Below are 10,839 nucleotides of genomic sequence, written 5' to 3' on the forward strand. Positions count from 1 at the left end.
ATTTTATTTTTATTTTAAAATGAATGTGTGTCAATTAAAAGTTTAGCACAAAAGGAATTACACATCTCCCACACACTGCATTGTAGAATGAGTTTGTTGATGCAACTAAGTATCATGAGTTCAGTTCAACAAATTCTCAGGAACTCCAGAATAAATGAAAATAAGAACAAAGTCTCATGAGCATATAATGGAAAACAAAATTGCACAATGCTTAGGTAAATAGAATTTGTCATCTTTGTCATGTAAAAGGGTTGAAGATCAAAAATAATTTAAAATATCATGTATACACCCACATTAAACCAAAACTTTAAAATGTTATAATACTAATGCTCTTAAAAATTTAACTCATCAAAATTGTAAATTAAAGTAACGCATTCCTTAAATATTTTTTAATGTGTAATAGAGAAAAAATAATCCCAATATGCCGTAATGAATTAATTGTATTTATGTAACTTATTTTTTATAAACGAATATAGATCCATTTCAACTTTAGGATCAATTTGTGAAGATAGAAACCTCTTTTTGAATGTAAAATTTGAGAAAAGGTTTCCATGTCTAGAGATTTGATCCTCTCACCTGTTGGTAGATTTGGATTTAATATTAAGTATGGAGATATTTTTTTTATCTGTTAATAACCATTCATAAAGCAAGGGACACATGAAATTAACACAAGAAAACTCCAAAAGGGAAATTATATTATAAACCAAATTTATGTGTGTAATTCTATTGTAAAATATTGTAACAATATATAATGATGGCGACCATAAAAAATATATAATATTTGCAATATGTGTTCAAACCACCAACATAAATATCTCCTAAAATATTTCCATAAATCTCTCACTAAATCTTCATTCCTATTTTCACTCATTCTTCTCAATGTCTCAATCATACATATACTTTTATCCTTGGTGTACTTCATTACATTTCTCATTACATAATTAAGATACTAAATATTATTCACAGGTAGGAGTTATTCCATCATACTTCCCCTTAACAAGTGCTTGTGAATTATCTACCTTCAACTATATTCTGAACTAATCCCATCATAATCTTCAATCTTCTGCATTTAGTAGATTTCATCTTGAACCTATAAAACATAAATAGTGTGTTTGTTGAGGTGCATATAAAAATTTACCATCTATCTAGATACATGGGTTTTGAGTTGTTATATTTGTTGTGTCTCTACGAAACATTTTCTCATACATGTTGTAACAACATATATGTACATTCAACTCCCCCTACATTATCAACATCATCTCATCAACATGGGTTTTCTACCTAACCTATAACCTTACCCTGGTTTTTCGTGGATTACCCATAACCCTACAAACTTCAAATGGCTTCTTCTCATCAAATCACATCAAATGGATTCTTCTCACCATCACAAAAATTCCTCTCTCATAACAATCACAATTGGTTATTCAATATCATTTCTTCCTTCATGAAAAGTGGTTATTCATCTCCTCAATAGGGGTAGACTTGCCTCATCATGGTAAGGTCACATCAACTTAGGTACATTTAATTTTTATTTATGCATATCTATCCCTTTCATTTCCATGTCAATTACAAACATTTACTCATCAATTGACATTTACTCATCAAATAACTTTAGAGATCACTTAAACTTTCTAGCAATGATTTTATGGAACTACTAGGTCTTCATCTCAATTTTGAGCATATGGTATTATTATTTACTTTGCTTCATGTCTTTCTTCCTTTATCTTCATAATTTTTCTTCTTCTTCCACTTATTTTTCATTTTTTTCTAGTTGCTTCCCTTATGCTACCTCATTTTTTCGCTTCTTCTTCTCTGGATACTTCTATTCCTTCATTGCTACTACATCACTTTTATTCCTTTGACCTTGGCCTTGCGTTGTTGCATTATGCTTCATACGTTTTTACTTCATCACTCAAGTCTACGATTCCATGAATTTTTTTCATCATCTTCTTTCTATGTGTTGCACTATTCTCCCGTGTCTTATTCTATCATGGAGTTTGCTTTTTTGTCATTATTCATTTGTTTGCTTCATTAATGGAGTCTTCTTCTCTTCAATTTTTCTCTTCATCTTCTTATGGTATATGCTTTTATCATCTTCATGCATAATTCTTCATTGTACTTGCATAAATAGTTTATTATAGGAAGGTAACCTCCATCCAACAAGACAACTACAATCTTCTTTATACAATTACATGCTTACAAAATATGTTTCTTCGTTAGAGTGATATAAATATCCAATAAAGAAACCTATGGCCTTGGTTCGACAAACTTAATCTACACACATGGAACATGAGATAAAATTCAATTTACTTTGACTCCAAACTTTCAATATTTCAACTACAATATGACAATTTTTAGGGTATTAGGCACCAAAAAACATGCACCTAATGACTCGAAACCTTTTCTTGAAATCAAATTTAGAATTGAATTTAAAAGAGTAAAAAATAATGTCATGAAAAGTATTGAAACATTTTTGTTGTAATAGGTGAAAAGTCAAGTCAAATTATTAATGTAAAGAGTTAAATTTGAGAGGCTCAATTAACGTGAAGAAAAGGTTTTGAGTCATTACATACCTATATAAATAGATTCTTGTAGGAGGGATACCTTTGTCCAACCATGCATCTGCAATCTTCTTTATACAATTACATGCTACAAAATATGAAACTTAAGCATCATTTGTTTTTTTCTTTAGGTTTTCAAAGGAAAGCATCCTCTCTCTCAATGGGAGGGCTTTTTTTCTTTCCATTTTTTAAAGGGAAATCATTTTCTCTTTTATCCAAAGGTATTTCTCATCATCATGTCACTTGCAATGAAATGAAACTTAGAGATAATAAAGAAATGAATGTTATGGACTGTGTGAGTTCCTAGGTGATGTTCTAGAAGTCTTTGTTTTCCTATGTAAGGGAGTTATAGCTCATTATGAATATTTATCCTCCATGTTGTTATGTTTATTGATTCTATTGATCTCATTGTTATATAGTAAGACACTTTCATGTATTTGGTGTGTGTGGGGCATAGGATTGATTTAATAAAGTCTTTTTTCTATCATTTTTTTTGTTATATCTATTTGTTTATGTTGGCATCAGAGATAGTGGGTCAATATCTAAGAGACCTGATCCATATCTGGGTTGTTAAAGAGTGTGTGATCTAGGTTGATTATTCTTAGTGCATAGTTGGGAATTTCTATGAGTGTCGAGTTGAGGCTCCATGGGTTAAATTGGCAAAATAGTTTGTTTAACTTTATGTTTTCTACTCACAGCGTGAGAATATTTTGTTCCTCCGGCCATTTTCATACTGCATTTTCGTGGTACGAAATCATCAATATACCTGGAGCTAATGAAGATGTTAAAATTATGCTTAGCTTGTACCTATAATGATGCGATACGGGTGAGATCAAATGGATCTACATAGAGAAGATGTACAAATTAACTGATTATTCTAGAGCTTAGAGCCGAGGTCGGCTTGATTTAATAAATCCTTGTCTTATCATTTTTTTGTTATCTCTATTTATTTATGTTTGAACCTGAGTGGGAGTAAATAATTTTGCAAACCTTTTCCAACACCTCCAATCTCCGTACTACCTAGCTACAACACCCAACACAATCGACTGTGCAATTCCACTCAACAATTCCTAGTTGCATTAAATAATTCAAAGCTTTTCTCTTTGAAGAAAAGATGAACATAGTTAGTTGTACCCACATTTGTTTACATAATTGTATCATAATGGAATTGGTGATAGATCCATTTTAATTATACATGGATGAATAGAAGAGGATCAAAAGTTTTGAAATGCATTTTTTTTCAAAAATTTGCATTCTTAAAAAATTTGCACTTTTAAATATTTAATCCCTTTTCATGTATGATAGGTTTTGAATTATTTTTTTTTATCTACTATTAAAAATCTACTTAATTCAAAATTTATCTTACAATATTGATGTAAAATTTCTATTAGATTTTTCTATTTCAAAAAATTACTTTAAAAAATGATCTAAATATGGATTTAAATAAATTTATGTTAATTCTTAATTCTATATAAAAAAAAATTAATATTAAAATATTTTGTCATTAATTATTTGTTTTGTTATTAATATATTTTTACAAATATTTTTTTATTATTAATATATTTTTAAATTCCATAGAGTTACTCCATGTTAAGTATCAAAGGAACTCTCCTTCATAATAGGATAATAGGATGTAGAAAGTGTGTACTTTAAAATGATATTTTGTTTATTGTTTAACTTTAAGTACTTCACACCCATATATAGTTGACGATGATGATAATTAATGTTTATTGAAACCAAAATTAGTTTATAAATCTTAAAAAAGGTAAAATACTATTTGTGTAATAATAAGTATTGAGAGAAGCATACTTATGAGGTTAGGAAAGTATGTATTGTTACAAATATCTTGAAATTGAGTTCTATTTTGGGTGTACTCAAGGCTTTTAGGATAAAATATCTTTGATGTTCAACCTTCTTAATGTCACGATTTCCTTGTAACAAAGATTTATTCCACAAGACCTTGTCCAACATCATGATTTTGAGGTTATCACGCTCTAATACAAAATGAAAGGAATCATAGGTGCATAAAACACATCATAAACTAATTTATGGGAGAAGAATGTGCAAAAATAAAGAAACACAATAGTTCCAAATATAAGAAATGACAAACAAACCATTAACAACAAGATATCATCAACAAGATATCATGGGGCAAACCCTTCTAGGAGACAAACCTACACTCTAAAACACACTCAATATATTGTTAAGAAATTGAATGGTTACAATATAGAGTCTCCATGTTCTCAGCAAGAGTTTGCAAAAGTAGCGCAATTCCAAAGAAAATTTAGCAACATCAAAATAATTTAACACGTATTATGTATGATTTCCTCTAGCCTAGTAGCCTAGTAGTTAATAGATAGGTATAATAAAACCATAAACCGTTTATGGTTTACAATTTTTGCATAACGGAGACACACACATAGTGCCATTACTTTACATGCATTCCTGTACCTATTCTCTAACACTACTCTGCTATAGTTTTACACCTATTCCCTACCTCATCTCTATCGTATCTCTCCATTATTGTTGCTCAAGCTTTGGATTTATTCTTACTCCAACACTATTTTATTCTTGGTCCATCTCGAGATTGCAAATTATATGACCCACCTTCTCAACTTTTTCCATAGAAATTATAATGGGTTATGTAGCATCATGGAAGGTTCCATTGTACTTTTATGGTTCTACAATAACCTCAATTTGGATTGTACAAAAAAAATACATATTTTAACTTGTGTATTATTTTATAGTTGATTATATTTTTTAGCAGAATGTAAAGTATTTTGTAACTCTAAGCTATAAAATTCTATAAGAATTCATAACATTATACAACAACACTCTTGTAAACAATGTTAATACTCATAGCTAAATATGATGACAAACCAGTCATTTCCACCATATATGAAAAAAAATCATGAATTTAAAAACCATTTATGGTGCACAAACCCTCACAATTGTGCCCATCCCATAAGTATAGATCAAATATTACCTTTATGGGTACTATGTGGTATTTTAGACCATCTACATGGTCCATGAGCCACAAATCCTCTTTGAAGATAAGAGATGATGATGCATATCAATGTAGAAAATCTATGTACATCCTCATATGATGTTTACAATGTCTAGAACCATATTGGACGCAATGATAACTAAGGGATACTTGAGGAGAATTAAAGATTCCCTTTACAAGGAACGTTTGGTGGTTTTAGACCATGTACATAGTTCATTAGCCAAAAAATCATCTTTGAAGACATAAAATGTTGATCTATGTCCCTGATAACCATCATCAATACTCCTCTTTAGACCCCTAGAATGGTATTGTTCCTCCTTACACCTTATCAAGAACCCCTAGAATCATTTCTAGCATGTAAAACCTTGTAATTATTCTCATAACACTTATGGGTAAAGGAATTGCTTTGATGTTTTGTATGATGTGCTAAATACCTACTTCGAACCATAAGATATTGGTGTTCATGCCATGAAAAAATCAAAATTAAATATGTACAAACTCCTAATAAAATCCATATGAGATAGGACACTTATAAGCCAGAATATGATAAATGATACTTGTAGACATAATATTTTTTTTCATAGGGGCATGGTGAGTTTCGAACATATATATTATGTGAAATTTAAAAATATTCTACAGTCTATTTTATAAACAACCATTAAATTCATATTGGTTTAGTCGTGAATTTTTTGGCATTTTTAGCATTATTATTAAATAAATTAAATTGTATTTTTGAAATTAATATAGATATAATTTTGGAAAATTTATAAAACATTCAAATTATGTAGATTTCACAACTTAAAATTACAATTTTCTCAATTTCTCATTGATTTTAAGAAAAAACAACCCCTTTTTAAACTACACAACATGCTTATATTTTTTTTATAAATATTAGTAACGTGAATGTGGGGAATAATCTATCTAAACAACTTTAGAATCTTTTTACATAAATTAATCTACCCACAATCGATCAATCCTGGAAATTTTCCAATTAATTTACTCACAAGCCACATGGAAGGCCTTGTTGGAGCCTTTTCCGCATGGAAACCATTGTTGGAGCTTCTCACATTTAAGCCACATGGAAGGCCTTGTTGGAACCTTTTCCGCATGGAAACCATTGTTGGAGCTTCTCACATTTATTTTCATACTTGTCCTTAAATTTATTTGCACTGTATCTTGGCAATCCAAAGCTAAATGTAGGTGGCAATCCAGAGCTAAATGTAGGTAAAATTTTAAATATATGCATTAGTTTTTACCCAATCAGGGAAATTTCTATTCCAATCGTATTATTACAGGGTTTGTAAGGTCTTTTTTTGTTGGAAATTGTAATTATTCTCACATGAAAGAGTTGGTTAAATTTGGAGAGTCATTTAATTGAGTTAAGTTGAGTAAGTTCGAGTTAAGTCATATTTTGGCAAAAGTCAAATTCAGATTGTGTGTACATGTGAAGTTATTTGGGGTTGAATACTAGATGAAAAAGTTTAAATACCTCTCACCGGGTTCATTGTAATCATCATTTTTGTGTGATCAATTGAAGAGCTGCAACTTGTGTTATTTTGTGTGTGAATTATTTGTGCTATTTTGTGCCTATCCTCCTTTGCCTTTCCAACAAAATGGTATCAGAGCATATATCAAAAAAAGGGAAATTTTAAAGGTTTGGCACATGTAAGTTTAAAGAGTTTAGTAATATTTTTTGTGGAAAGTGATTTTTTGGAGAATTAAAAATCAAGGTGGTTTATTTGAAAAGAGAGTTTTTGGGGCTTTGCAAAAGTCCACTCGTTTGAATTTTTTTTGGTGTTTTGTCAAGCATGACAGTGTCTTTTAGGTGAATATTGTGACATATGGGTGTGCATATTAAACATCATTTTTTTTTTGAGATATGGAAGATAACCTCATGTAATCAGGAAATAAAACTATAAGCCAAAGGAAAGACAACAGTCATAGGTCGCAAAGCATGACTGAAGAAGATTAAGAAAAGGAATTGAAAAGAAGAGATAGAGATTGTTGCCATGTTTAGAAAAGTTCAGGCTGCAACCAAGGAACTGAGAAGTCTTGCAGATGACAAAGAATAAATCAAGGGTGATTGGTGTAGCTTTGATCTGTTACCACCTTTTATGATTACTAGTAGATATTTTTGGGTTATCAAGATGCAAAATTTTCTTTGAGTTAAAGACTTAATTGAGTATTGGTATGATAACCCATATGATGAAGTATGTGATGCTTTAGCATTGAATTTTTTAAAACAAACATTAGATGAGAAGTTTTTGTGCAAGGTAGAAAAAGCTACAACTTCCAAGGAAGAATGGAAGATCCTGGAAGAAAAATTTGGTGTAAGGGGGAGTGACATGCAATAGCAAGATGTGTCACAATTTGTTGAGTCGGCCACAAATCTGAGAGTAGATGAGCAAGACTGAGAAGACAATATAGCTTGGAGAATCCCACTCAAAAGTGGACGATGGTCGTCAACACCATAAAATTAAAACACATTATGTAAACATGCATATGGATGGAGAAGATGCAGTAAAGATCGCAGAGAGAGAAGTTAAAGCCTCTGTGTGTGAAGTAGAGCAAGAGCATATAAGTGCTCAAGCACTCCACTGTAATGTGGATGGTACAGATGATGGTGAATCCCACTATGATGAAACACATGTGAATGGTGACTACAAAGTGATATGTGAATTCATGAATCTAGCTGTAGATGATGGATTTGGTGAAATTGATTTTATGAATGAGTACATGCATGCTCGGATAACCCACCATAGGGTGGACGAACATTATGTTGATGATATGTGTGGTTTCTTTTTTGAAACAAGGATTGATTGTAGCAATATGGTAAGTGACATGTTTGATGAAGAATTGAAGGTTAAAGTTGCCTCTGTAGAAGCTAGTTATGAAGTAGTTTGAACCGCTCATTATACAGTGTGTGAACAAGAATCAACTGAGTTTGGCATAGACAAAGTTATCAATATAGTAGCAAGTGGATTACTGGATCCAACAATTGGAATTGTTGATGTTAAATTTGATGAAAAACCATTAACTAGTAATGAGTGGTTCCACGTGATGCAACAAAAACATTTAATTCATATGTTGTTATTTGGTGAGAAAATATCACTTGTATAGAAAATGTTTGTGAAGAAGCAGAGAAGGAAGAGGAAGAGAATGAAGCTCTCAATGCAAAGCATAAAGATGATATTTCTAACATTGATCTTGATTGTGCAAATTAAAGGGAAAAAGAAGTAGGACCTGACGATGAAAATCAAGAGAAAGAGATGGATGTTTATGAAGACAAAGATGAAAGCATTAAAACTGCTTTTCAACAATGGAGTCAAGAAAAGATAAGATTATGCTATCAAGAAATAGAGTATAAAGAAAGTCATGAATATGAAGCATAAGATGCAGAGAAAAAAACACAATTTGCAGATGAAAAGTTGTGGAAGCAATCCGTGGTTGAATGAATATTTAATGAGGAAGATGCAGAACACATGATCAAATTGTTTTTAAGAACAAATACAAGAAAAGTCAAAGAAAAATTGCAGCAACAACAACTAAAGAAATATGAAACCTACAACAAGAATATGCAACAGAGAATGAAGCAATTTTTAGGATATAGAGTTTGGAAGAGAAAAAGAAAATGCAAAATTGTAAAAGTTTTGAGTTATTGTATGTTGAAAATAGCAACAAGAAATGATAAAAATAGAATTTAGAAATTCCAGTTTATTTTGTCCTTGAATTAACCTGAGAATTAAAATTGAATTCTATTCTCATAGCAACTTGTAATAGTTAAGTAGAGTGAGTTGACTTAGTTAACTTAGGAATTTCAAGTTGGACGTCTTTCTGAAGTCATGTACATGTTCTCCTTATATTATAGGGGTCAACAATGAGTTAAGTATGAGTTGTAATTAGTTAACTCAGTTTACTGAGTTAACTCCAGTTAAATTAGCTCCAAACTGTTTGAGGAACTAATAGTGAGTTAACAATCAATTGTTGCACTTATGCATTAACTAGTGCTACTCCAGTTAACTAAATATTACCTCATAAAAAATTCATGCATGTCGATTCTGAGAAAGACCCAGTTGAGACTAGAGTGCAGGGATAGTGTACTATTTGTTGTAGAATTTTCTGAATTGTACAAATGATGCATGCAACCAGAAGGGATTGAGCAGTTTTGGATCGACTACAAATATTTTCAGAATCAAGTCATTATCTCTTTTTTTAAAATCTGATAGTAGGAGTGTTTGAATCGTGTTGTTGATGGTGGAAATGGATTCAGCACCATCAAAAACTACTGGGGCACCCAAATCTTGAATCTTGATTTCACAGTGGAAATGGATTCAGCCCCATGAAAAACTTGTGGGGCACCCCAATCTTGAATCTTGAGAGTTTTAACCTGAATTTCTAAAAATTTCAACCAGATTTTATCAAAATCTTGCCTGAATTTCCATGGTTTTCCTAACAAAAAACCAGGTCTCTTTAGACTATGGCAAAAATATAACAAAGCCACAAATTTGTCTAAGAAAATAATGGAAATTCCAACAATATTTGAAAATCCCAATTACAACCGTCAAATTTCAAGATTTTAACTATGTACAAAATTCTTGATGGTACTGAATTCATTTATATCTAAAAAACACTTCAAACAATAAATTTTTTTAAACAAAATACGGCTTTACTAAGCACCATCACATTATTATTCGTAATTTTGCAAAATTCTTGACATGTGTATCTTGAAAAAAAATTCAAACAGTAACAATCGGATTTTTTAAACAAAATACGGCTTTACTAACCACCAATATTATTCGTCGTTTTGGAAATATCTTACGGGGAAGACGCAATGTACGATGGATTAAAACAAAGTTGGGGAACTTATTCATTCTGAATTTCTTTCTTTACTTTAATTCCAAGAAAAGAATGATTGCGTTCCGTTTATTTTTCTGTTTCATGTCTTCTACTCATCCCCCCCTTCCATATATATGATGTTTGGGGAGGATGAATATTAAGAAGTCCGAGAAGACCTAGTGTTGCCTTTTCGTTGAAATCAAGGTGTTCGGTAAACAGTGATTACCAGGCGGATGGCGGATGTGGAAATAGAAATTAAATTGGAAATTAAATTGGAAGGGGAAGGCGGAGAAGCCCCAGTGACAAGGAAGGAGTTCCAGTCCGATATTGCCACTAGAATGTCGGAAGATGTCGAAAGAGCGACAGTGATCCCGAAGGAGTGGGCAGCAAATGTTAGGAAGTTGCTGGCTGATAATATTTCCCCGGCAGAATTAG

The sequence above is a fragment of the Pinus tabuliformis genome, chromosome 4_2 (assembly GCF_031772625.1).
Source record: "Pinus tabuliformis cultivar Carrire ecotype Pingquan chromosome 4_2, CPIR1, whole genome shotgun sequence".
NCBI lineage: Eukaryota > Viridiplantae > Streptophyta > Pinopsida > Pinales > Pinaceae > Pinus > Pinus tabuliformis.